The following is a 27,555-nucleotide window of genomic DNA, read 5'->3' on the forward strand; positions in this document are numbered from 1 at the left end:
ACCCTGGTTGGACCTGGCAAATGTGAAGCCCACATCACTGGGTTGTGGGTCATGATTTACATATTTGGGGGTACTTAGGGGACTTTCCATCCTAAGACAAAGCCTAGGTGTATGACCACATCCAGACTCCAGCTGCCTTACAGCTGTGCAACTGCATCTGAAATATTTTTCCTGCCTTTTAATAGGTCTTTGGACAATACTGAGTTTCAGTGAAAACAGTACACTGCAGTATAACTGCCCAAGTCATTGATCTAAGGTTACAGATTATCAGGTACTGTCTGGGCAAAAACAATTATCATGGAAATGGTATGTTTCCTAAAAAGATTGTAGAACTCCTATTGGGGAGAAGCAAAATGGAACCGGCAGAGGGGGGGACCAGGAAGGAAGGAGCTTCGTGGGTGGCTCCAGCCAGACTACCCCCTCCCGCAGCTGAGGGCATTGGCAGGGAGGGACCATCTTGGCAGGCTTTTTCTTAAATTGGTTTGACACTTTTGTTTTTGAACTTGAGATACATTTCTGGAAGGCTACAAATGGAAAAACCGCATGCTATCCTTTATACATAAATTGCACATGTACTGTTTTTGTTTAAGTCCTTAGAAACTCAAAAGTGAGGTTTTTTTTTTTTTTAAATATTTTATTTGCCGGGTGTGGTGGCACACACCTTTAATCCCAGCACTCTGGAGGCAGAGATAGGAGGATTGCCATGAGTTCAAGGCCACCCTGAGATTACATAGTGAATTCCAGGTCAGCCTGGGCTACAGCGAGACCATACCTCAAAAAAAAAACAACATATATATATATATATATATATATATATATATATATATATATATATATATTTGAGAGAAAGAGGCAGAGAGAAAAGGGGGGTGGAGAGAAAATGGGCATACCAGTGCTCCAGATGCATGTGCCACTTTGTGCATCCAGTTTTTGGCAAGTACCTTAACTACTAAGCCATCTCTCCAGCCCCAAAATGAGTCTTATAATTAAGAGGCCCCAAGGTGCTCAACTCTGGAAGGGCCACCCTCAGGCTTTGTGTCCAAAGGCTCCTTGTTCATCATCCTGTAGACCAGGTGTGGGGACCAGGGAGCAGGCACACCTCCTGTCTTGGAGTACTCCAGAATACCAGGATCCAGCTTTTCTTCTCTCTCTCTCTTTTGTTTTTGTTTTTTGTTTTTCGAGGTAGGGTCTCATTCTAGCTCAGGCGCTTGCCTACAAAGTCAAAGGACCTCCGTTCAATTCCCCAGGACCCACATAAGCCAGATGCACAAGGTGGCGCATGCATCTGGAGTTCGTTTGCAGTGGCTGGAAGCCCTGACGTGCCCATTGTCTCTCTCTCTCTCTCTCTGCTTCTTTCTCTCTCTGAAATAAGTAAATAAAAAGAAAATATTACAAAAAATAGTGAAGGTCCCAGAGATCAAAGAAAACAAATCATACAAAGCGAGAAAGCACCCCAAAGTGAAACACATGTAGCAGGAGAGCAGGGCAAGACCAGGCCGGAAGTGCTCTCAGCCTTGGCAGAGACCGACTCACACACTGGTGTTCAGGCTAAGTCAAGGGACGCATGGTCAGTCTCGTTTATATGGCTTGGGCATCCAATTAGCGTGAGCCTGGTGAAACTCAGGTGTGTAAGGAGAGACCTGACTGGTTCGTGGACTCAAGGGGCTGACTCAGGAGGGGACAGTGGGCCTAGGTGTGCAGAGCTGAGGAAGAGGCAGGCAGTTAGTTCCTGCTGGGAGCTTAGCTTGCCGCCTACTTGGATGGGACTGGATCAGATTCAAGTTATGGTTCGCCTGGGCAGGAGGTGGCCTCCTTGGGCCTTTGTCCCAGGTTGAGGGTCTATAAAAAGAAGTTCAAACTCCTTTGTCTTTCAGGCAGTAGGTGGGATGACCAAGTAGAAGCAATGCTATGGAGGATGGAGCGACCTGTAGGAAGGAAGGGAGATGGTTTTAGTCTTTTTTTTTTTTTTTTTTTGATTTCTGATTTTTCTTTTTGTTTGTTTTTCAAGGTAGGGTCTCACTCTAGCTCAGGCTGACCTGGAATTCACTATGTAGTCTCAAGGTGGCCTTGAACTCACGGTGATCTTCCTATCTCAACCTCCTGAGTGCTGGGATTAAACGCATGTGCCACCACACCCATCTAAGTTTCTGATTTTTGAGGTAGGGTTTCCCTCTAGCCCAAGCTGACCTGGAATTCACTATGTAGTCTCAGGGTGGCCTTGAACTCACGGTGATCTTCCTACCTCAACCTCTTGAGTACTGGGATTAAAGGCGTGCGCCACCATGCTGGGCTGGTTTTAGTCCTTTACCATGCTTTGGCCCTAGCCATTTGGGTGACCTTGGGCAAGTTAAGTAGGATTTGGGGGTGTTTCCTTACAAATTCAAGGGCGTAGTTTGTGTCTCATGTTCACTTCTAAGTAGGATGGGTGTGACCCCTTCTCCACTCTCCCTTAACAGCTTTCCAGGCATCTCCGGCTACACCTCATGGCCTCTTGGGCTGGGGTCTCCAAAAGGCATGAAAGGGCTGGAGAGTCGGCTTAGCGGTGACCTGAGTTCCATTCCCTAGTGCCCATGAAAGGCCAGATGCACAAGTGGTGCATGGAGTCTGGAGATTTGTTTGTAGTAGGCCAGTTTTCCTCTCTCTCTATGCCGGTGTGGTGGTGGTGCATGTCTTTAGTCCTAGCACTTACGAGGCTGAGGGAGGAGGATTGTTGAGTTCAAGGCCAGCCTGTGTGAATTCCGGGTCAGCTTGGGCTAGAGAAAGACCCTACCTCAAAAATCAAAAACAACCAAGCAAAAAGGGCCCAGGGTGGGTTAAGCAAGGGAATGTCTGCTTCATCTCACATGGTTTGGGACTCAGTGCCCTGTGAGAATAATGTTACTACTGCCTAATGCTTCAGGGTAGGGCCAAGTCTTCCTGAAACACAGAGCTTTCACCCCTCTTTGAGGGATGGAGTATATCCCCCTATGGCCAGGCTCCAGGTTTTTAACATTGAAGTAAACTATACCCCCAGAAGCCATGCCTTAGTGCTTTTAAAAAGTCTCCCCAGGGAGCCGGGTGCATGCCTTTAATCCCAGCACTGGAGAGGCAGAGGTAGGAGGATCGCCATGAGTTCAAGGCCACCCTGAGACTACATAGTTAATTCCAGGTCACCCTGGACCAGAGTGAGACCCTACCTCGGAAAAAAAAAAAAAAAAAAAAAAAAAGTCTCCCCAGGATGCTTTTCCTTTCCCTGTTTCCAAGCCCGCCCTGACAAGCCTAACCCCAACTCCTGCCTCCTGGGGATCACAGGGCAGGAAGAACAGTTCCTGGTAAGCTCTCTGCAGGCATCAACCCTCACCTCGCTCCACGTCGGATTCGGAGAGTTTCGCAGTGCACTGGCTGATACAGTTTCACTCCCTCTTTGGCAAGATGTAGGGCCGCCCTGGGTGTTGGGACTGTCTCCCAGGTAGAAGAGGTTTCAGTGTCCATGCGAAGACATGTTGACATTTCTTTCGTGACCTCCAGGGAAGAGCAGCATGTCTAGGAGGAGGCATTTCACAGAGACCATCCATGGCATCGTGTCCACTCCCTAGCATTCACAAATGGGGAAATTAAGGCAAAGAGAGGCCCAGAATCCTGAATCAACAGACGGGGTGGGTAGTCCGTGGGCGGTTCCTCTTCGGAAGATCCTTCTTGGGGCCCTTCTTTCTTCCATGCGCCTGATGCATCTAAATCCTGTAAAAAGTCATGTGACTATTGCAGTCTGCCCCAATCCCCTGGGGCTGTTGAGGCATCTTGGGTTGACTTGACCTGTCTGCGCTGCTGTCTGCTCGCACAGCCTCCACTAGATTGTAAGCTGCAGGAGGGCAGGCCGCCTTTCTTTCCAGCGGCAGGACCACCGCTTACACGTACCGCGCTAAGAGACTAAGCTAATTCTGCAGCTCCAAGGTACCTTTGCACCGCCCGGGCGTCTGGGGGCCTCCAGGATGCTGGGTGCCTGGACTGCTTAGTGAGTCTAACAATTTCCAGTCCTCCCTGAGGCCAGCGGAGGGGGTGATGTTTGGGGGTGGAGTGGAGGAAACGGGGCGGGGGTGGTGGCGGCGAAACAGCCCCGACCGGGCGCTTTGAGGGGCAGCGCCGGGGAGCCCTCGGCATTGTTAGGGTGATGAGGCCAGGTGACCGGCAGGGCCCCGGGCGCGGGCTGCGGCGATTGCCCGAGCCGCCTCGAGGGGGCCCTGCGGCGGGCGCGGGCCGCCAGCCAGGAGGACGGGCCCGCCCGGGAGCTGCTCGCAGCGCCGCCTCGCCTGGGCCGTCGCCGCGCCGGACCTCGCCGCGGGCTCGCGCAGGTACGGGGCCGGGAGCCGGCGAGGGCAGCGCCCTTTGTTTGGGGGGGGGGGATCCCGAGATCTGTGTACCGGCCCCGGGCTTCGGGGCTTGGGGACGGGCCGTGGGGCGCGGGCATCAGGAGTTTGTGCCGGGACGGACGGACTTGGGGCGCGCGGCGGGTGTTTTGGGGGGGACCGGTCACTCGTGCGCGGTCGGCGCGAGCGCGCAGCCGCGGGTCCCGGGAGCGGCCGAGCCGGAGGGTCTGGGCTCGCGCCGGGGTGCGGGCGGGCGGGCGGGCGGGCCGGGGGCCGGCGCGGGGCGGAGCGCGGCGGCCCGGCGGCCGGACTTTGCACCCTGGGACGGAACGGGCCGCCGCCGCCGACTCGGGACTCCGCCCGCCCTTTGCAGGCAAGTGCCCTCGCGCGCGGGTCTCCCTGTCTCCCCTTCGGTCGGGGTCCCCGAGCGCAGTCTGCTTGTGAGGAGTGGTGACGGGGGTTCGGGCCAAGCCCCGGGGGCCGCATGTGTGTGCTTGCACGCGGGGTTGTCGCTGACAAGCTGGAGCGGAGGTCCCGGGCTGTTCCGTGCGATGAGGGGCTGTGTTTGCACCACCGAGCCCTGGGGACGTTGGCTTGCCGTGACCCGGGAATCCGTGAGGCGGGAAGAGACCCCGAAGACCCCCCCCACCCCCGCGCGCCTCTTTCCCCGCTCGCATTCTCTAGATCATGCCAGCAGGTGACCCGGATTTCTCCACCGACTGAAAAACAAAACAAAACAAAAAAGTGACCTCCAGGACTTGGGGCCATCAGACACCAGGAACGTGGGTACTGGCAACTGGCTGGGACTTCCTAGGCCTCGCCGCAACCCACTCACGTTTTTATTTTCTTAGGTGCGGGGGGGGGCCCACCCCACCTCGCGTGAATGCATGATCATAAGAGGGCTTTAAAAATGATGCTGAAAACTAGGAATACGGAAATTATAATTATACCAATATTTCATAGTACTACCGAACAAGCCCTTTTGACATTTTGATCTACTTCCTTAGGGCTGTTGGTTTATTCATATCAATTCTTTTTTAAAGTACTTTAGTCCTTTTTCTTCTAAATGAGATTTGAGTGTCCTTGTGATTTCCCTCTCTGGAGCCTGTGAGGTTGTATTTGCAAATCAATCAACAAGTATTATGAAAGGCTTTTCTGTGCTATGGCCTTGAGGACCTGGAAGGGGGTGAGGAGTGGTTGCTGCTGGCGGGTGGAGGAGACAAGGCCAGGACCCGGTGGTTGTGTGTGTGTGTGTGTGTGTGTGTGTGTGTGTGCGCGTGTGTGCGTGTGTGTGTGTGTGTGTGTGTGTGTGTGTGTGTGTGTACTGAAGCCGAGCTGCGTGCTGGGGAGCTGGCTTGGGTCATAGGCAAAGACCTCAAAGACCTCAAAGTCATGGTGACTTCCCAAAGAGAGAGGAGGGCAATAAAGAGTGGGAATTGGGTGTACTAAATGTTTTGCCCGGTTTCATTTCATTCTACCCAAATAACAGCCCCTCTTGGAGGGAAATGGGATTATTGCAACCATTTTGCAAATGGGCAAAGCAAAGCTAAGGAACTTGCCTAAGATGTTGAAATGTGGCGTGGTAGTACCAGGATTTTCGAGACAGAGCCATGGGGTTCTTGGGGCCCCCTCCTGGCTGCTGACTGTCGGTTTGACTCTAATGCATGTCTGGACAGCAGTTTCTCAGCTGACCCTGCCAAAGTTAACACCACCACCAGCAGCAGCAGTTGAATTATTTCTATAAAAACCATAACCACCGAGAAGACATAAAGCTGTAGCTTCAGGGAACAGCATTCTCCCCAGCACAGACTGACTAATTCTTACAAACTATCGCGCTAGCATCCTGTGTTTTGAAACTGAGCGACTTGCGAATGTGACCTCAAGAGTTAAAGGGCACAGAATCTAAATATGTCGCTGGGCTGCAGGAGGTGTGGGTGGCATAGCTGTGACCTGGGAAGGGTTCAATAAGGCAAGAACACAGTGTTGAAGAGATCACAGGGGCAAATTTTGAGTTTCTATCTGGGAGTCACAGCTTCTGTCTCTTCAGGATACTGTACACAATGGGTCCCCATTTTACCAGTGAAAATGACAAACCAGTTTCTGATGTCCAGGAGCCATTAGGGTATCTGCATGAGTCCTGCCCCTTGATTATGTGCTCCTTAGGATCAGCCTACTGTCAGCAAAACCTCACCAGCAGGGAAAGCTTACTGTGACTGGTGTCTGAGCTTGCGCGTCGGAGGGGCTGGGCACCCCCCCCCCAACATGTGTGTAGATACCTGCCGCCTACCAGGTGGTCAGAGGCATTTGTCTGCGAGTGCCTAGCTGCACCCTTGGCAAGGGTTCCTCAGAGGAGCTCCTGTGGCCTTGTCATAGCAGACACCTGTTTTGTGTGTCTGGGGGAGGACTGATGGTGTGCTCATTGAAGCAGGAACTGGATTAGATGAATGGACCCAGGCTAACGTTCTCCAGGACCTGGACTGACCCTGGTTCCTTCTTGTCATAGGACCCTGATGAGAATTGGGAAGTGTGTGTGGTGGGGGGAGGGGTGACGGGTCACAAGCTCACTTGGACAGACCCCTGCAATTACCCAGTCAATGACTTGAGAGCCAGTCCGTCCACTTGGCGCCCTTTGCAGCATGTCTATTGTCGAGAGTATGGGGATCAAATTAGTGCTTAGGTAGACAGTTGGTTCGCTTAGGAGAGTTACTGTTAGATTTCAATGGTATAAAGTGTTAACAGCCAGAACACAGTTACCTTAATCCTCAGAGTGAAACACACATATCCTCACAGCAATCTCCACGTGGAACTGGTGTTGCACGTGCTTTCCTGTTGGATGACAGGGAGGTGTACGACTTTTAAAACACCTATGCTGGGTGTGTCTTACCATGGCCATTTAAACCATTTGTCTAAAATAGAAACCTGGGTTTGACCCTTAGCACTGCAATTATAAAATAAAATGAAATTTAAAAAAATAAGTTGGGCTGGAGAGATGGCTTAGAGGTTAAGGCACTTGCCTGCGAAGCCCAAGGACCCAGGTTTGATTCCCCAGTACCCATGTAAGCCAGATGGCTCAAGGTGGCATATGCGTCTGGTGTTTGCAGTGGCTGGAGGTCCTGGCATGATCATTCTCTCTCTCTGCCTTCTTCTCTCAAACAAATAAAATACTAAATAGTTAAATTAATAAAAAGTCCTCCCACCAAAAGGCCTGATGTCTTTCTGTTAGCTGCAGCACACATTTTGGGTTGTATTTCAGCCACATCCAGGCCCATGCCCCGGGTGCGGTTTGTTGGGTGCAGAGACATTGAAAACTGAGATCTTAAACTTCTTTTTTGACCTTTGTCCATCAGGAGTGCTTTGTGCATGTCCACTGTTGTGTGGACATAGTGCTGAGCTCGTTCTCTGCAGTGTCCCTGATGACCGTGTGGCAGGTCCTCCTTAAGGGATATCCTGCTGTCCTGCCTACTGTCCTTTCAGAGAATGCCCTATTTTTGGGGTCTATTTTTATTTATTTATTTGAGAATGACAGACAGACACAGAGAGAAAGAGGCAGATATAGATAGAGAATGGGCACACCAGGGCCTCCAGCCACTGCTAACGAACTCCAGATGTGTGCGCCTCCTTGTGCATCTGGCTTATGTGGGACCTGGAGAATCGAGCCTCGAACCAGGGAACTTAGGCTGTACAGGCAATCGCTTAACCGCTAAGCCACCTCTCCAGCCCCTGTTTTGATTTTGTTTATTTATTTACTCAGGCTGTTTTGAGACATGATCATGCTGTCTAGCTTAGGCTGCCCTTAAACTTGTGATAATCCTCTTGCCTCAGTGTCTCATACATTGGGATGACAGGCATGAGCCACCATGCCTGCCTCTCTTTCTTATTTTGTATCTGGTCTTGGTATATCTGTGTTAGTAGGATCAGTCATGTGGTGGCCCAGAATCTCAATGGGGCTAGCCTGCACCACATACGAGGGAGGAGGCCAGTGAAGAAAAGGTGACCAGTGATTGGGGCCATTTTATTTAGTGGTGAAGGACGGCACAAATGAGCCCTTAAAATGCCCTGCTGTGTTCGAGAAGGGAGTGATTCTTTCTTGCAAGACGTTGTAATGACCCATGCATGCACTCCTACAAAAAATATGGCTTCATCTGTTACATCTAAATGGGCAAAGTTAGTGAATATTTGTGCTGAACGAGTCCATGCAATTGATCTAGAAAATTTTCTCCTGTGAAGCTCTCTATGCGCAGGCCAGGGAGGTCAGGTGCTCCTTGGAGGGAACACCCTGGAGGAGAGAGGCTCCATCTCTGCGCTGCTGGGCTGGGGATTAAGTTATTTCCAGTTGTCTCGAATGGGCTGTCTTGAGACTATCACAGCCGCATTTTCCATGGAGGCTGTCCCCATTTTCTGGAAGGGGCAGTGAGTCTAGGCGAGTAGTTAGCCTGAGGCGGCAGATTCTGAGCTGGAAATCAGTGTTTGTGACGCTTAGCCCTCCTGCTTAGGGGAAAGTCTTTCTCCACTCCCTGACCACCGGGCCCTGGGGAGGGCTGCCTGGCCCGTGCGAGGGGGCAGGCGCAGATTTCGCTCCCAGCTGCTTCCTCGACCAAGGGCAATCTTTACATCTCCTCTTCCTTCCCTTCAGCTCTATTTATGGCGCGTTCAGTTGTGGGCCCTTCCTCTTCCTCTTTTCTTCGGCACACATCCCTTTGCAGGCTGGTCTCTCCTTTCTGTTTCCCAGATTTCAGAAGACATCTTTGAAAACTCCTGATTGCAGCTGCACAGGAAGTTTTAACCGGGTGGACCAGAGGTTGTCCCTCCTGTCACTGTGCTCTGGCCGCAGCAGTATGTTGTGGCATCGCTTATGTGTAGACTTTATGAAACTCCTATGAGAGATAGGAACTAAGCCCTGGTGTTTTGAATGTACTGAAATGCTATAGTTGCAAGAGAGGGAGAGAGAGAGAGAGAGAGAGAGAGAGAAAGAGAGAGACACTGCTCTGGAACTGTGGGCAGGGCCATGCAGGTCTGCCTGCAGTTGCTTCAACCCAGCCCACTCCAGGCTCCCTGGAGCCAGATATTTCCCGCCAGAGGGTTCAGGAATCCTGGCTCTCCTCATTACCTTGGAGGACAGCTGCAGTTTGCAGCGTTTCACTCACTGTGGGCCCACAATAAACTGCAACCCACATCTGGCCACCCGGTGGGGGAAATGTAGCCCGGAGGCCATGCTGGGCCATTAGCCAGGGTGTCTGCGTCTGTGCACATTCCTTCCAGAACAAAAACCTCCCTGGGCCTGCGCCTGGCTTTTCTCTCCACTTTGTAATCCGTCACCTTTCCTAGAGATTTCCCTAGGCACCACCCGTCTCCTTGCTGGCTATTTTAGAAGGAGCTACATAGAAGTGTGTTCTGGGGACCAAATAGGCCAGGCCCCGCATCTCACAGACTTAGGCCAAGCCCAGCTTTCACTGAGGAGCCGTGGCCCTTCCTCACCTGAGCCCCGGCAGTCTAGCTGGGGACTAGGGCAGGGTGCTGCCTTGTGTTACTAAGTCCCTGGCTCCAGGCTCAGTGCTACTTTGGCCGTGGGGTCTGAAAAGCATCCAGTCTGCTGCCGGGAAGACTTCCTGGTTCTTGAGGTGTTCACCTGATTCTTGAGTGGGAAGGAGATGTGTAATGACTGGGTCACCCAGGGAGGCCACTGACAGATGTCCCAAAGATGGCGACAAGTGTTTCCAGTTGTCTCCTGGAAAGGTCTGCAGATTGGTGCCTAGCAGTGGAGGAAATATTGGCTTTGTAGACAAGTGTGTGTGTGGGGGGGGGGGGGGCGGGGGGGAGTGGCTCTGGCCAATGGTAAAGGGTCTAGTTGGAAACGTGCTCTGTATTTGTCTTCCATATTACTAATGGGACAGCAGAACGCACTCAGGTAATGGATGCTTCTTTGCTTTCCAGCTGGCTTTTTGACTAATCTTTGACAAAACACGTGCTCATTGTAGAATTCGGTTAGACAAGGGAGCCGGAACTATGTCCTTCTAATGTCATTCCCCACTGGTCAGCCGCCCATCACTGAGCGCATCAGTAGCAAAGAGGGAAGTTGTGTTTTGCCTTGTGATCTGTAGGCTGCCTTGCTTTGGGGCCTGTGCGTCAGCAAAGCTGTTCACCTCAAGAAAACCAGGAAGCAAAAAGGCAGAGAGGAAGGGACCAAGGTCCAATATCCCCTTCAAGGACATGCCCCTAATGACCTCACTTCCTCCCAGCTGCCTCCTGAAGGTTCCATCACCTGATTTTTTATTTTAATTTATTTTTGAAGATTTTATTTTTATTTATTTATTTGAGACAGAGATGGAGAGACAGAGTGAGAATGGGCATGCCAGGGCCTCCAGCCACTGCAAATGAACTACTGAGGCTACACAGGCATGTAACTTAACCGCTAAGCCAGCTCTCTAGCCCCTTATTTTTATTTTTTATATTTATTTGCAAATAGAAACACACACACACACACACAGAAAGAGAGAGAAAGAATGGGTGCACCAGGGCCTTCAGCCACTGCAAACAAACTCCAGACACATGCACCACTTAGTGCATCTGTCTTTACCTGGGTATTGGGGAATTGAACATGGGTAGTTAGGTTTTGTGGGCAAGCGCCTTAATTGCTGAGCCATCTCCCCAGCCCTCCATCACCTTCTAATAGCATCACATGCTGGGTACAAGACTTTAATACATAGGTCTTTTGGGGACATTTAAAATGTAAATTGTAAAAAACCGAGCTGGGAGCTGAGAGATGGTTCAGTGGGTAAATGTGTTTTCTTGCAAAGCCTGACAGCCCAGGTTTGATTCCCTAGTACCCACATAAAGCCAGATACACAAAGTGACACATTTGGAGTGTGTCTGCAGAGACAAGAGACCCTGGCATGCTTATACCTCTGCCCTCTCTTTTAAATAAATAAATTTAAAGGAAACTGAGTCAACCACTGGGTTAAAATCTTGTTGCCTGTGCTTTTTTGGGGGGCGGGGAAGAGGGCTTCAAGATATGGTCTTACTTTAGCCCAGGCTGACCTGGAATTCACTCTGTAATCTCAGGGTGGCCTCGAACTCAAGGTGATCCTCCTACCTCTGCCTCCGGAGTGCTGGGATTAAAGGCATGCGCCACCACGTCCGGCTTGTCTGTGCTTTCTGAGTTGATAAAGCTGAGTTCAGATCATCTTGTTGCATAGACTACATTTTAGTATACTGTGGTCGTGTGTTTCCCCGTGGGAAGACAGCGTCATACACAGGAGTGCTGATGGTAGTGGGGGTGCTGTAACTATTTGTCCACTGGTCAGTGCCGTCTTGTGTGGATCTTTGCACAAAGACCTTTGGGCAGATCCTAGCTAGTCATGTTCTTGGAAAGACTTCAAGTGTGCTGAGATAAAATAATCTAAACTAGGGGCTGGAGAGATGGCTTAGCGGTTAAGCGCTTGCCTGTGAAGCCTAAGGACCCCGGTCTGGGGCTCGATTCTCCAGCACCCACATTAGCCAGATGCACAAGGAGGCACACCCATCTGGAGTTCGTTTGCATTGGCTGGAAGCCCTGGCGCACCCATATTTTTCTCTCTCTCTTTGTCGCTCTCAAATAAACAAACAAACAAAATAAAAAAAAAATCTAAACATTGTAGTAAAATCCACACCACATAAAATTTACATTTAGCGATATATACACACATATACATGCATACATATATGTATATTTCTGCTAAATGACACTGGAGGCCCTCGAATGACTGGGGCAGGCAGTTTTTTCTGATCAGTACAGGAGCTTGCTGGGCAGTGAGCATGTCTCACTGAGTGTGTGTGTGTGTGTGTGTGTGGAGTTCAGTGCCTCCAGAGACATATTGCAATGTGACCATCTCACAAAACTACAGTAACTCCCAGCTTCCCTGCCCAGGTTTTGGTAACTGTCAACCAATTCTGTCTCTGCATCACCCCGGCCCACGTAACTGGGCCACACAACTTTTGAGCTAATGTTTTCAAGGTTCCGCCGCATTGTAGCGTATATTGGAATGCCCTTCCTTCTTCAGGCTGAAGAAGTGTTCCACTGGGTAGATATGCAGTACCTTCTGGGTCCATTTGGAAATTAATGGGCCCTTGGACTGCTCCTTTTTTTTTAGTGGGTGTTCTGGGAATTGAACCCAGAACTGCTTCCATCTTTCAGCTGTGATAAATAATGCTGCCATGAACACGGTGGACACGTGTTTTGGAATTCCTTGACCTGGCCAAACCACAGCTGAGAACACAGCGTGCCCAGTGGCTCCTCATGGTGCCCACTCGCTGTTCTCAGACTCCTGGCTTGTGCTCACAGGGTAAAAACCAGGCCTGCTGGAAAAGGGTGAGGGAGCTGCTCTCTTACCAAGCTATTTGGACAGATTGTGTAAACTTAGTGATTAATGGAATGAGAAAGGAGGAAGAATGTCTTTCATTAGAAAGAGGAGAGGGGAAGGGAAGGGAGGGGAGAAGAAGGGAGAGGGTAGCATGCACCTTTAGGGCTGCTCAGTTTTATTTTCAATTAAAAGGGTCTGACTGTTTCTGGAGAATGGTTTTAATTTGGATAAATGGTTCAGTCTGGGAACCACATGGCAGTGCTTATGATCTATGAGTGCAATTACACAGGGCTTCCTCCGCTGCTTTTGGGGGGGAGTAGCACAGAGCTGAGCCTGGCCTTGCTCTGGCTTGGCTCTGTTAAATGGCACTGGAGGCCCCCAGCGACTGGGGGCAATTTTTTTTCTTTTTTCTTTTCTTTCTGACCAGTACAAGGGTCTTGCTGAGAGCAGCAGTGAGCGCGTCTCGCTGTCCGTGGCTGATGCTGGTTAATATTTACCCTGTAAGAATGCATGCATGGTTCTAAGTCAGGAATGTCAACAAATAGCCACCCCCCTTTCCCCTTGGGACACACTGCACCAGAATTACTGACATCATTTCCAACATGGGCGTTTGTAGAATAGGTCACATATGCAGGAATAAGGAGGAGGGGTTTTGTTCTTGTATTCATCCATCTAGTCTCCTTGGCCCGACAAGACTGTAGGACCCAGGGAAGGGAGAGACAGTCTCTCCATATGGGTGGTCATCTGGGGCTTCTTTCCAAGGGGGTGTTGAAGGTGGTGAGTGGGCATCATGGGAGAGGGAGTCGTGAGGAGGAGTCCACCTGGGAGCAGGGTTCATGGGGGCCAAGACCCCAAGAAAGCAACTATCTGTGGTGTTCTGGGGTAGCAGAAGGGATTTGCCTAACGCCAAGAAGCGTGAAAAAGACCCGATAGGAGTCATGGCACCTTTTCAGCTGAGGAAGGTGAGGTAGAATGTGGACAGCTTCCCACACTCTTTGGAACAGCGTGGCGTGCCTGCTGATCTAGGGGCTGGTGGAATCTTGGAGTGATGATGGGAAGAATTCCAAGGGGAGGCGTGGAGATCTGAGTGTGTAGGTGGCAAGGGCAAGTTTGATCCTTAAGGTGCCTGAGGGATTGTGGAGCTGGAAGGCATCATTCTGTTGGCTTGTGGAGAGGCAGGCTGACTGGTCCCTGCTCCCCATCCTGCAACAAAGGAGAGTTAGTAACATCAGGGATGACTGGGGTCTAGAAGAAGTAGCAAACAGGGCAGGGTGGGCTCTAGTATCTGAGTCCTGACCTCTTTCCTAAGGAAGGGTAACCAGTAAGTGGGTATGTTGGTCAGTGTTGAGTTGCTACAACAAATTACCTGAGGCAGGCTAAATTTATAACGAGGTTTGTTTGATTCATCATTTTGGAGGCTGAAAGTCCAATATTGGGCATCTTTTTGGTTTAAACTCTGGAGTAGCTCTATGAGGGGAGCTTACACCTTGAAATGGGAAGCCAGATTGTAGTTTTGGGGTTGGGCCCTCAAGCAACCTTAAACTTTTCGCAGGCTGGCTCCTCTAGTGACCTAGCCACTTCCCACTATGAGGCTGAGAATGACCACAAAGTCCTGATTCTCTGCTCTTACGTCCCAAGTTCTGGGGTCATTGGCATGTGCCACCATGCCTAGCTTTAGCTAACTTCCACTATGCCCTACCTCTTAGAAGTTCCCCCGTCTCTCAATAACACCACACAGAGAATTAAGATTCCAACATGCGGACCTTTACGAGATGAACTCAAACTGTACACAGGCTGTAAGTAGTAGGCTTCGTGTGTGAAGGCCCACCAATACTGGGCCAGCATGTAGCCTCACTTCTCCAAAGCACTTTCACTTCCTTGTACATTTCTCGACCTTTTTCATTTACTTCTGGCAAGGATGTGATTTTAACCAACTTACATTGATGAACACGTTGGACGAGATGACTAACCATTTCCTTGCTCTTGAACTCCAACCCCTCTCCTATTTAAAGAGGAGTGATCCAAGATACAGAATCAGAGTGCGCACACTGCTCTCTACAGGCATTTTTTTTTTTGTTATTTTTATTTATTTATTTGAGAGTGACCGATAGAGAGACGAAGAGGCAGATAGGAAGAGAGAGAGAGAGAGAGAGAGAGAGAGAGAGAGAGAGAGAGAGAATGGGTGCGCCAGGGCCTCCAGCTGCTAGAAACGAACTGCAGACATGTGCGCCCCCTTGTGCATGGGTAACATGGGTCCTAGGGAGTCGAGCCTCAAACCAGGGTCCTTAGGCTTCACAGGCAAGTGCTTAACCACTAAACCATCTCTCCAGCCCTCTACAGGCATTTTGTTACTAGAGACAATAACACCACAGGAATGATTCTTAAACCGTTCTCACACCATGCCACACAATCGTTTTCCTCCACCTGTGTAGATGTTTGCAAAAGCTTTATTGTAGAAACATAGTATGTCTATAATTATACACTGGCCGTTTCTCCAAACCCAAGCGCATCTGCATTTCCACTGTCTTCATTCACATAAGTGGCTGAAAGGACTCCCCAGAACATGTAGCGTGACCACCAAAGTCCTCATGAGCTCTTCTTACCTTTGGGGTTACTTTGGAAGTGATTCTCACTGATGCCTCTTTCATAAAGCATCAGCTGCACTTGGGTATGGCTGGCTGAGTATTGGGGAGCTGCCTGATTTTGCGTGTGACTGTGGTGAGGCCTGTGTAGCCTCGCGCCTAACAGTGCAGTGGCCCTCGTGGACTGGTGGTCCTATCTCTGGGAACTTCATAGCTGGGCCACAGATTGGCTTAGCTCTCCCAGCTGCTGGTGTTCCCTGGACGAGCCCAGCACCCTGTGGCCAGCAGCATGCTGATGGGACTGGGCATGCCGTGGAACATTAATGCTGACTTTGGCCCAGTGAGTGTTTGTGGATGGGACTCTTGGTAAGTGTCCAGCTGGGGCCTCTGCGCTGCATTCAGCTCTGCGTCCACTGCTGGCCCGGCCGAGCTCCAGACGGACCGGGTTTTCAGTTCTTGGTGCCAAGATGAGTTGTGCCAGTGAGCGGGCGCTGAGTTGACAGAGACTTTGCCTGGCTGTGTTCTCTATTGTCCCGCGCCCTCTTGACCCCTGAAATTACTGCCTGTCCTTTCATTGTTTCCTCCACGTTTTGTTCTGCTTGTCCTCACCGTGCGCTCTGGGACCAGCAGCTCTCCATCTCCCGTGGTGTCAGATGGTCTTGTGCAAATAGGAGGAGGGCCTCAGCCTGGAGCTGCTGGGCACGCTGTAGTCTGCCTGTTTGCCCTGGGAGTGTGGAATGGGAGTGGGGGGACAGGGGCTTCCCACTTAACGGGAACAAGGCAGCCCCTCACCCCTGCCTCCGCCGCGCGCTCTCTGGTGTCCCTAGGACTGTTCTTGCGAAGCGATGCTGAAGACGGTGTCAGCAAGGACCGCGCCGAGCAGGTGGGAGTGTTCAATACGGCGGACCTCAGTCAGTTTTGAGTACAAGTCAAGGGCACTGCTGTGCATTTTTCTTCTTTTGATGTTATTTCCTCTTTGGGAGGGCACTGAGCACCAAAGAAACCTCTTATAGTAGGCTCCTTTGAAGCCGGGCATGGTGGCGCACGCCTTTAATCTCAGCACTCGGGAGTCAGGTAGGAGGACTGCTGTGAGTTCGAGGCCGCCCTGAGACTACAGAGTGAATTCCAGGTCAGCCTGGGGCAGAGTGAGACCTTAACTTGAAAAAACAAAATAAACAAACAAAAAAAAATAGGTTCCTTTGCCATCATGCCAGGCCCCCAGACTGACTGACCAGGATGAGACTGGGGTGCACATCTTCCCAGGTGGGCTGAGGAAGGGGTGTACTGACTGTTACAGGCCCACGCTTCATGGTAGGTAGTGTCTGCAGCTAGCCTGGGGGCGGACTGTGGCACAGTCAGTTGTGTCTCTTGCTCCTCACTGAAATCTGAACTCCAAGGACAAGAACCAAGGCTCTGGGCTTCTTTTCATGACATGATAAGGTTTTGAGAGGAACTGAGAGATAGCTGCTTGTCTTTGGGCCAGGCATTACCTCATTTAGAACCTCTGCTCTGTGTTGATCTGATGCCCATGTGCCTTGCAAGGAATGTGGGGGAGATGGCTCCATGCCCAGCTGGGGACATTTTAGCTTATCTTTTTTTTTGGTTTTTCGAGGTAAGGTCTTACTCTAGCCCAAGCTGATCTGGAATTCACTATGTAGTCTTAGGGTAGCCTCGAACTCTTGGCGATCCTCCTACCTCTGCCTCCCAAGTGCTGGGATTAAAGGCATGTGCCACCACACCCAGCTTACTTATCTCTATGAAATAAGAAAGAGATGTATGTCAGTGCTAGGGATAGATGGCTCAGCAGTTAAGGCACTTGCTTGCGAAGTCTGACAGCCCAGGTTCAATTCCCCAATACCCACATTAAAGCCAGATGCACAAAGTGGTGCATGCATGTGGAGTTGTTTGCAGGGCCTCTTGGCCTCTTGTTCTGTCTGTCTCTCTCTTTCTGTTTCTGCTCGCAAAATAAATATTAACAAAAAGGAAGCCCTGCATGGTAGTGCACACTTTCAATCGCAGCCCTTGGGAGGGAGAAGTAGGTGAATCACTGAGTTTGAGGCCAGCCTGAGATTGCATAGTGAATTCCAGGGTCAGCCTGGACTAGAGTGAGACACTACCTTGAAAAAAAAAAAGGAAAGAAAAGAAAGAAAGAGTTGCGTGTATATTTTCCCAAGTCTTCATTAATGTTTTCAGGGCCATAATTTCTTTCTTGGAGTTATTATACTCCGGTAGCTTTCATAAGAGAGTTCTTTGTGCCTCCTCCTGCAGATTTGAGAATCTAGCCTAGTGTTATTTTCTTGGAAATTAGCCATGTTTCCAGTTACCATCTTATTGAACATTGATGGCAAATGCTTGCTAGGAATCTCTGAAGGCTCCCCGTTGAGAATCGCAAACACAAAGCTGGTACTTTACCATGCTTGCGGCACAAAAGAATATTCTTTCTGGACAGAATGTGTGGGGCAGTTTCCCTGAGATCCATATAGTGAAATGACAAGAATTATTTCCTTGTCTCGCTCTCAAAATAGGTTCCAGTCTTGATGCTGACCCAGGAGCAAATGTGAAACCTCTTGTGTAATAGTTAAGTGAAGGGTTTGTTCTCACGGAGACGCCAGGCATCCGACCGAGCTGTCCGGGGACACCAGTCTCACACACTCGTCTGTGCTCAGCTGAGGCCACTGGATTTTCTTCATGGATCCTGTGCTTGGGGCTGCCTGCATGAGCTTAAAAAACTCCCCAGGTTTTGGAGAGAGATACTTAGATCTGTACAATAAATGCACTGGGTGCCCGGAAACCCACCATCTAGCTGCTGGGGTGAGGAGTACACGGTGTGGCAGAAGGTGGGTCTACCAACATCATGGGCTTGGTGTGTCCCTGTCGTGGGAGAAATCGTGTCCAGGAACGACTTACCCACCGCCGGCTGATTCAGCTGCCCTTCTTCAGAGAGACTGTAACTGATTCAGGGCCATTCTGTTAGCTGGCTTGGGCTTCCTCCTGGGTGGTGTCACATGGGCTCAGCTCCTGGCTCCCTCACACTCGCCTGAGTTTCCACCGCCCACTGTTCCGTGGTCAGCTGCATGAGACATTGTGGAACATCAGCGTATCAAAGTGGGGCTGGTTGGGGCACCTTTAGGCGGAGGCAGCAGTAGGAATGATTAGTGTGAGAAGTTATGTACAAGCGTGGATATTCATTTGTCCTCTCCTTTGTTGGTTTGCTCCTTCCATCCCTGATTCCTTCATGTAGCTGCACCTCAGGTATCTTGAGTCCTTCCAAGGCCCCCCTGGCGCAGAGCATCAGGAGGCTGCCTACACTTGACGAGCCCTGGGGACCTGCCACATGCTACCTCTAGGGCTGGAGCCTTTTAGCCCCGCTGAGTTTTCTGTGGCCCTTGTGGGGCTGCTGGCCTCTTCTGGGGCTTGTGTGGGCTCCCCGCTCACACCCTGCTCTCTCCTGGGAGCTCTGGGTGCCACTCTTTAAGTTCCCTGATAACTGATTTTCCTTTGCATAAAATCAGCATTGTACCACCTTCTAGAGGGCTGAGCCATGGCAGCCCATGGAAATGCCCAGGGGTGCCCCAGAGATAGGGCCTTGCAGAGTGCCCTGGGATACAGATAGTAGTAAAAGACTCTCCCAAGGAGGTGCGCAGGTTTGGCATGGGCTGCAGAATCAACTGGTGACTGTTCTTCCTTTTGGGGGGCATCAGGAAGTCCTGGTTCTGGGTGAGTTCTGGTCTTTGCTCGTCTTTTCCATGGATCCTTGTAATGCGTCTGGCTTCACGGTTCCTGTGAGGATCGTGGGGACTGGAGGCTGGGCGTGGGTCTGTTGTCAGATGAAGGTAGAGCTGATCTGTCCCCTGCCGTTTTGGCCCAGATCTCCAGGACTCTGGTGAGAAAGGCAGGGGCTGGGGGTGGTGTATCGTTAGAACCCCAAGGCTCTGAGTCAGGTTGTTCATCTGTGTCACCTGCATCCTAGATCTCTTCCACCACCAGCTAGGCAGTGCTGGCCCTGTCACCTCCTCCTGATGTCAGATAAGGAGGACCTGCCTTCAGCAGGACGTCCAGGTGTGAAGACTATGGAATTCTGGAGATACCTCCATCACCTGGGAGCCAGGGAGGCCCTCCCGAGGACTGGGGATCAGTGATTTTTACCATCAGCCAAGGCATGGGGGATGTCCTGCCAATGTCATGGGCGGTTTTACTGGGTCATTTTGTGATCAGTGCCCTAGTTGGTGGAGGTTGGTTAGTATTAGTATCTGGAGGGCCACAAGATTGTTGTGCACATCAGAAATTTGCATCTTTTTATTGTGATCAGCAGTGTTTCCTGGCACAGAGCCCCACAGTTTGCTTAACTACTGCCTGTCAGAGGACATGTTTCTTTTCTTTTTCTTTTTCTTTTTCTTTTTCTTTTTCTTGAGGTTTCACTCGAGTCCAGACTGATCAGGAATTTACTATGTCATCTCAGGGTGGCCTTGAACTCACGGTGATCCTCCTACCTCTGCCTCCCGAGTGCTGGGATTCAAGGCGTGCGCCACCACGCCCGGCTGGAGGACATGCTTCTAAGTTGAGGCTTCGAATCTGTGCACGTAGTGTGTCCCTCTAGTTATCTAGGCCTTCTTTGATTGATTTTTATCCACCTTGTGTAGCTTTGAGCAAATGAGTCCTATACACATTTTGTTAAACTTTATACCCAGTGCTTCATTTTTGAATGATTGTAGCTAGTACTGCATTTAAAAGTTTGTGTTCATGCTAGCGCACGTAAGTACAGTTGACTTATTTCTTGTGATCTTGTTCTTTTTATACTAAGAGTTTGGTTTTGGAGATTTCCTGGCATTTTCAATGTAGATAATCATGTCATCTGAGAATAAGGACGGTCAATCTTTCCTTTCTTCCCTTCCCCTCTCCCTCCCTTCCTTTCTTTTCTCTTTCTTTCACAGGGTTTCACTCTGGTCTAACCTGGAGCTCACTCTATAGCCCCAGGCTGGCCTTGGACTCATAGTGATCCTCCTACCTCGGTCTCCCAAGTGCTGGGCTAAAGGTTTGCTTTACACCGTTGCTCTGTGATGGTTCCCCAGAGTGCTTCAGGGTCATCCTTCGGGACTCACGTGGCTGCGCTTTCACAGTGACGTAACTACTAGTATAAAGGGCTCGCCGTCAGGCAGAGCGACTGTTGGTGTCTCCGAGCAGGAATCCATGTTTTTGGAGATTAGTTTGACTCAGTGGTTGGTGAGAATTGTTAAGGAAAAAAAAAAAGCCAGCCCTGGATTCCCCCACAGACCTGTGTCACACCCACTCAGGGATGGCTCCAGGAAGCTGAGAAGCACTGTGCCGGTCAGGCCCTTTTCCCGTGAGTGATGCTGGTCTGAAGCCCCAGGGTCATCAAGTCAGGCAGTGCGCAAGGTGCAGGTGCCTCATCAGTAACCTGCGCCCGTCCTCCTTTCAGCGGGTGGCCCTCTCCCAGACGCCCGGATAGAACTGCTCCTCTACCTCTCACACAGGGCGTCCTGGAACCCCCACCCCCCAGTTTGAATTTCTGCCCAAGGTTAGGAAATCCAGAGTGCGAGATTGACATCATTAAGTGTGGATTGTGCATCTTACCAGTCTTTGTTTACATTTGCCCGTGTCCCCTACCAACCGGCTTTTGCTTTAGGAGTGAACGATCAGTGTGTCTGAAGTTAGAGCATTACAGCAACAGAGTGAGCTTCTTTCTTGTGGGATGCAGGACGCTTTTATAAAGTGGAGTCAAAGTTACCCAGCACTGCGGTGCTGTGGGAGGCCACGTGCACAGGGAGATGTGGGCCACCCCAGGAGAAGGGGTGTGGATACAGAGCAGAAAGAGATGCTGTGCAGCTGAGAGGAGGAAGCAATAGTTGGTTAGGGTTTTACGAAACTAACCATTATATTTTTTAAGATATATTTTAAACATTTTATTTTTGCTTATTTATTTATGAGAGAGAGGGAGAGAATAGGTGTGCTAGGACCTTTAGCTATTGCAAACAAACTCCAGATGCATGTGCTACAATGTGCATCTGGCTTACATTATATGGGTACTGGGGAATCACACCTGGATCCTTAGGCTTTGCAGGCAAGCACCTTAACTGCTAAGCCATCTCTCTAGCCTAGATTTTTTTTATGTACAGATATTCTTTCAGTTAACGGCAGGGCTATTCTCCCCAAAACCGTAAGTTAGAAGTATGTTAATACGCCCATCCTACCTAATGTGACCCGGCACACTGGGTTATTGGTGTCTTCTCTTGTGATCCCGTGGCTTCTGAGAGCTACTGTTACCTGGTGTCACTATGTAGTCTCAGGGTGGCCTCGAACTCATGGTGATCCTCCTACCTCTGCCTACTGAGTGCTGGGATTAAAGGTGTGCGCCACCATGCCCGGCTCTTTATTGAAACCTTGATTGTGTCTGAAGTTCTCCTGGAACTTTCCTTTAAGGGAATCACCTGGTTGGATGAGGACGACCCACACGATGGAGTGTCATGCTGCATTCAAAATCTACTGATATAAGCTGGAGAGATGGCTTAGCGGTAGTTCAATTCTCTAGTTCCCATGTAATCTAGATGCACAAGGTGGCGCACGCATGTGGAGTGCGTTTGCAATGGCTAGAGGCCCTGGCATGTGCATTCTCTCTCTCTCTCTCTCTCTCTCTCTCTCCCAAATAAAAATAAATTTTTTTTTTTTTTTTTGGTTTTTCGAGGTAGGGTCTCACTCTAGCCCAGGCTGACCTGGAATTCGCTATGGAGTCTCAGGGTGGCCTCGAACTCACAGCAATCCTCCTACCTCTGCCTCCCGAGTGCTGGGATTAAAGGCGTGTGCCACCACGCCCGGCTCATAAATATTTTTTAAAAAATCTGATATAGCCAGACATGGTGGCACACACTTTTAATCTCAGAACTTGGGAGGTAGAGGTAGGAGGATTGCCATGAGTTCAAGGCTACCCTGAGATTCCATACTGAATTCCAGCTCAGTCTGAGCTAGAGTGAGACCTTACTTATAAAACCCAAAACAAGGGCTGGAGAGATGGCTTAGCAGTTAAGCGCTTGCCTGTGAAGCCTAAGGACCCCGGTTCGAGGCTTAGTTCCCCAGGTCCCACATTAGCCAGATGCACAAGGGGGCGCACGCGTCTGGAGTTTGTTTGCAGAGGCTGGAAGCCCTGGCGCGCCCATTCTCTCTCTCTCCCTCTACCTGTCTTTCTCTCTGTGTCTGTCTCTCTCAAATAAATAAATAAATAATTAAAAAAAAATAAAAAAATCCAAAACAAACAGACAAACAAAAACTCTGTATAAACACCAATCATTTCTTTGAAATACCTTTAAAGTAACATGTATACTGATGTTTGAGCATCTTGGTGTAGCGGAAGACTCTTTACTGGACATTGTGGCATGGCCCTTCATTATCTCGGGTTTTCTGGGTTTCAGTTGAGTGCACCTCAGTGATGTTTGTTAAAGGATCCTTAGGTTCAGTGAATGTTTATTGGTTTATGTAACTAGAACAGCTAGAAGTAGTGTGGATGTTAAGTTTGGTTTGATCAAGCAACTGAACATTGTGACTACCCATGAACATCTCTTTTCCCTGCTTTTTGAGTTGTCAGGACTACAAGACAGCTGCCAATTACTGGCTGGTTGCTTCCAGAGGGATGATGTGTGTTGAAGACATCTTATGAGGCATTTTACAAAAGTCCTGACAAGCCTATGTCCACAGATACCTTTTACTGACTGGCTTAGGCCTAGGCTTTGTCTGGAGTCAGACTGTGGTAGAGGAGAGTGAGAAAACTGTTTGAAGTTGGGTGTATAAAGTCTCCAAGAAGCTGGGTGTGGTGGCGCACACCTTTCATCCCAGCACTTGGGAGGCAGAGGTAGGAGGATTGCCATGAGTTCGAGGCCACCCTGAGACTACGTAGTGAATTCCAGGTCAGCCTGAGCTAGAGTGAGACCCTACCTCAAAAGCCGGAAAAAAAAAAAAAAAAAAGAGAGAGAAAAAGAAAAAGACAAAAGTCTCCAAGAGTGACTGGTGCCACACAGATGGCTGACTTTTGGAGAGGCAGGACCGAGCAGAGCTTCTGTAGGCCTGGTTGGAGCAGACTTGTGCAGGTTGGATCTCCTCCACCAGGTAACAATTTCTTCTCTCCAGCACGGTTTCCTGGAAGCAAGGCCTATACCTTTTTGGCTGGTTTTCTCTTCTTTCTTTATTTTTTTTCGAGGTAGGGTCTCGCTCTAGCCCAGGCTGACCTGGAATTCACTACATCGTCTCGGGGTGGCACCATTCAGCCTGAGAATGGAGTGATAGCTTTAGCGAGGGATTATGGTGTGCCTCCGTTTGGGGATTGCTCATGCGTATTTGGCCACAATTGTCAGCTGCTGTAACTCCTCACTTTGAGTGTCTGTCCTGGTATTAGGTTTGTGAGCCCCAGAACCCCAAGCAGGAGGGGCTTCATGCTCCTCTGCTGCGCCTGGCCTGGATGAGCTGCATTCACTCGCTTCGGGGACTCCCACAGCCTGCCTTGGGCTGGCCCCCCACTGACTGATGCTGGCTCTTGCCTGGGAAAATATCTTAGTCCCTTTGTGTTCTAAGAAGGGGCCTCTAGGGCACATTGAGGAGTCAGGAACAGAGGGATGATTCAGTGTTGTTGGGATCCCCAGACACTAGCAGTTAGCTGACACTTACCAGAGCGAGTGGCCACCATAGACGGATACTCAGGGGCCGGGCAGTGACTGTCCACCTTCATGAGCAGCAGATATATGTGGTCCAAGGATGTGGAGGAGCTGCTATGAAAGAATGATTGATGGATTTGTCTCTCTGGGTACGTGCTTATAAATCTGTATGTTAGTATAGAGTCCCGTGTGGTTTGAGGGCATTCCTGTGGTTCGCAGTGGTCTAGAGGTGAGAAGAGAGTCTAACGTGGACTTGGCATGGGCAGGCAGAGGCTGCTCTGGTCCGGTTCCGGCTGGCATTTGCACAGCTTCCTGTGCAGTAATGCCTTTGCTCAGGGCCAGGCGGGCTGGCCTTCAGGAGCCCAGGACATTGGGTGACTGTCTTCAGTAGCACGTTGAAATGTGTTCTTGCTTTAATACCCTGCTGAGTTCCCAAATGATCTTGAAAAGCATGCTAGATAAATGAGCTGAAAAGAAAATATGGCAAGGGGGAAATAATAAATAATAGATGCGTTTTTTTTTTCTTGCTTGTTTTGTGTATGTATGTGGTGTGTGTATGTGTAAGTGTACATGTATGTGTGTGCATGTGATTTATGTGCTGTGCATGTGTGTGTGTGTGCGTGGCACGTGGGTGCGTGGGTGCACGTGGAGCCAGAGGATTGTTCTCCACCCTATACCTTACTGAGATAGGTTCTCTCACTTGCACTTAGGGCTTTCTAGTCCAGCTAGCCAGCTTGTCCTAGGGATCCCCTGTCTGCACCTGCCAAGAGCTGCGATTATAGATGGGCTGCCACACAATACATAGCATTTATGTGGGTGCTGGGGATTTGAGCCCTGGTCCTCACACTTGTACAGTTAGTATCCACTCAGCCACTGAGTCATCTCCCCAGTTTTCAGATGATGGTGCATCCCAGGGAAGGTCAATATCCGATGGATCTGTCTGTCCTAAAGTTCTGGTGACTACATGATTAGGCTGTAAGCTTCCTGGCAAATGGTGCAATGAAGGAAACAATTGTTTTGAATTTTCATGTGACTATGAAATGGAACAAATGACCTAAGAAACACAGATGCTACTTAGAGAAGTTAGTCCAGAGTTGAGGTGGTTCTGAGGCCGAATCTTGAGGGAGTGCTTTTGTAGGCGTTCTTCAGTGTTCTCACCCCAACCAGCGTCAGAGAAGCAGAACCCAGCAGTCTTCTTGATCCCCAGGAGTGGCTAAGCACAGTGGTAAGATGTTGGTCTCTAACCTACAATCCAAGGGACACAAGGAGGGTCTTCTGTGCTTCTAGCTCTTAGACATAAGGACAAAATGCCAAAATATTACTTTTGAACTACAGAAGAATAAACTTGAGTGTTGTGGGGCCAAAGCAGGATTCACAGCCATCTCATATTCGCACACACCAACATGGTACCGTGTACTCCTTGGTTTTCATGAATATGGTCTTTTCTTTGGGTAAATGGCCTGTCAAGTGTGCCTCAGCTTACTCACGGAGGTATAGCCATATTGAAGTGAAGTTACACCAAGAAGGCCCTAGATGGGGGTCTGTAGGGACATGAGGTCACATGCAATCTATGGTATTGCACACAGGGTCACTTGTCTTCCATCCTGAGACATCTGGCCAGCCTTGGGTTCCTCACTGAGAATAGAGAGGCTGAGGCACCTTCTTGGGTCCACCAGTAATAGGATGTCCAGAGCTTGTACCTCGGAAGACACAAGGGCAGCCACAGCCGTGTAGAACCTGGTCAGGCGCTGAGAGACCACGGTCCTGGCCGGAGGACTGTGCCAGGATCCCAGTTAGAAAGGCTGTGGGAGCCCTGAATGGGGAGATGAGCAGAACTGGCTACGATCGGTCGGTGGAACAAGTGTGATGTTGACTGTGGGCAGAGGAACGGTGGGAAGTGAGTTTCAGCTGGTACATTTATGGAAGGCCGGGATTTCACTGGGGAAACCTTTGGAGGTTTGGTTTTCTGCAGGGTGAGGTTTCTATCTGTTTGGGCTGCAATAGCTAAATACCTTGGAAATTTCCTAGTCTAGGTAATGGGTAAGCAAGGAAATAATGCCTTGCACATCCTTCAAACTAGAGGCCCGTGGCGAAGGTGTCTTGGCAGATCTGCTGTCTGGCAAGGCCCACTCTGCTTTGCAAATGGCATTTCCTTTTTCTTTTTACAACTTTTTTATTGATAACTTCCATAATTATAGACAACAAACTATGACAATTCCCTCCCTCTCTCACTTTCCCCTTTACAAATCCACCCTCCATCATATTCCCTCCCCTCAATTAGCTTCTCTTATTTTGATGTCATCACCTTTTCCTCCTATGAGGGAGGGTCTTGTGTAGGCAGTAATAGTCACTGCGAGGTCATCCATATCCAGGCCATTTGTGTCTGGAGGACTGGATTGTTAGCAACCCTAACTTGGGCTCTTACATTCTTTCTGCCACCTCTTCCGCACTGCACCCTGAGCCTTGGATGTTTCAGTGCCTTTTGAGTCATTCCAGTGGGCACCACCACACAGATGGTGTTTTCTATGTGTCCCCATGTGCTGGGAGGATGAGAGAGCTCTTTGGGGGTCCCTTTGCTAAGGCACTAATGCTGGCATGAGGGATCCATCCTTATTACCTGATCATCTCCTGGATGCTCAGCCCCTGACACCCCCAACCTTGCAGGTTAGGGTTATGTCTAAGTTTTGGAGAGTCATGAAGTAATACTTAAAAGCCCAGGTTCAGGATGGCCAGCAAATAGGTAAATGCAGAGCTGGCCTTTCAGCACTGGGATCGGGTGGGGCATGGAGCCTGGACTTCAGTTCCTGGGGCAGTTGTTGGCTCTGTGGGTTGTGGGGAGGCCTTTTGTGGCAAATGCTGATTATGGCGGTAGGTTTCAGATCGGTTGTTTCCTCAGGTTGTTAGGGATGTTCAGTCTTTGGAATATGAAGACAGGAATGCAGCCTTTCAGGCACCTGCATAGTAACAAGAAATCTTTGGTGGCATCGCTCAGTTTTGGGTTTGAGTAAGGGAGCCAGCTTAGCATGAAGGTTAAGGACTGATTTTTTTTTTTTCCCGAGGTAGTGTCTCACTCTAGCCCAGGCTGACCTGGAATTGCATTTATGGGGGACACCTGAATCCAACCACCACAGTGCGCCAGGGCCTCTAAGCCACTGCAATTGAACTCAAGATGCATGTGCCATCTGGCTTTACATGGGTACTGAGGAATTGAACCTGGGTCCCTTGGCTTTGTAGGCAGCGCCTTTACCACTGAGCCATCTCTCCAGACCCTAAGAACTGAATTTTGACATCAGTATTGTAGCGTATAGTATTATAGTGCCTTGGAGCAAGAAGCGCCAGGCTGCGGCTGTTCTAGCCTGCCTCTGTCCGCTGATGAAGAGTGAATGTCTTCCGAGAGAGCAGGCCTGGGGGGCCGCCTGAGGCTGCGGCAGGACACATGCGCAAGGCTTGCTGCCACTGTGGGCATGATCACTGTTACAAAGGCTTCCACCATGACACTGGTCACAGCCCCTGTCTCAGTCTCTTTTGTGTAATTGTGACAAAAGACTTGAAGACTGGGTAGTGGTTGCTCATGCTTCTATAGGCTGGAAGTATGTGACCGACGTTTACAACTCGTGAGGGCCTTGGCTTGCTTTACAAC

General features: G+C 50.0%; 1 protein-coding gene across 1 annotated transcript in view; it reads left to right on the plus strand.

The window, feature by feature from the left end:
- Positions 1-4,288: 4,288 nt before the first annotated feature.
- Tns3 (tensin 3) overlaps positions 4,289-27,555 on the plus strand; it is a 249,025-nt gene continuing 225,758 nt past the window's right edge. The window contains exon 1 of the mRNA XM_045136218.1: positions 4,289-4,328. The gene's annotated coding sequence lies outside the window, so the exon portion shown is untranslated. The remainder of the gene's footprint in view (positions 4,329-27,555) is intronic.

This window comes from Jaculus jaculus, chromosome 16, assembly GCF_020740685.1.
Source record: "Jaculus jaculus isolate mJacJac1 chromosome 16, mJacJac1.mat.Y.cur, whole genome shotgun sequence".
In the NCBI taxonomy this organism is placed as follows: domain Eukaryota; kingdom Metazoa; phylum Chordata; class Mammalia; order Rodentia; family Dipodidae; genus Jaculus; species Jaculus jaculus.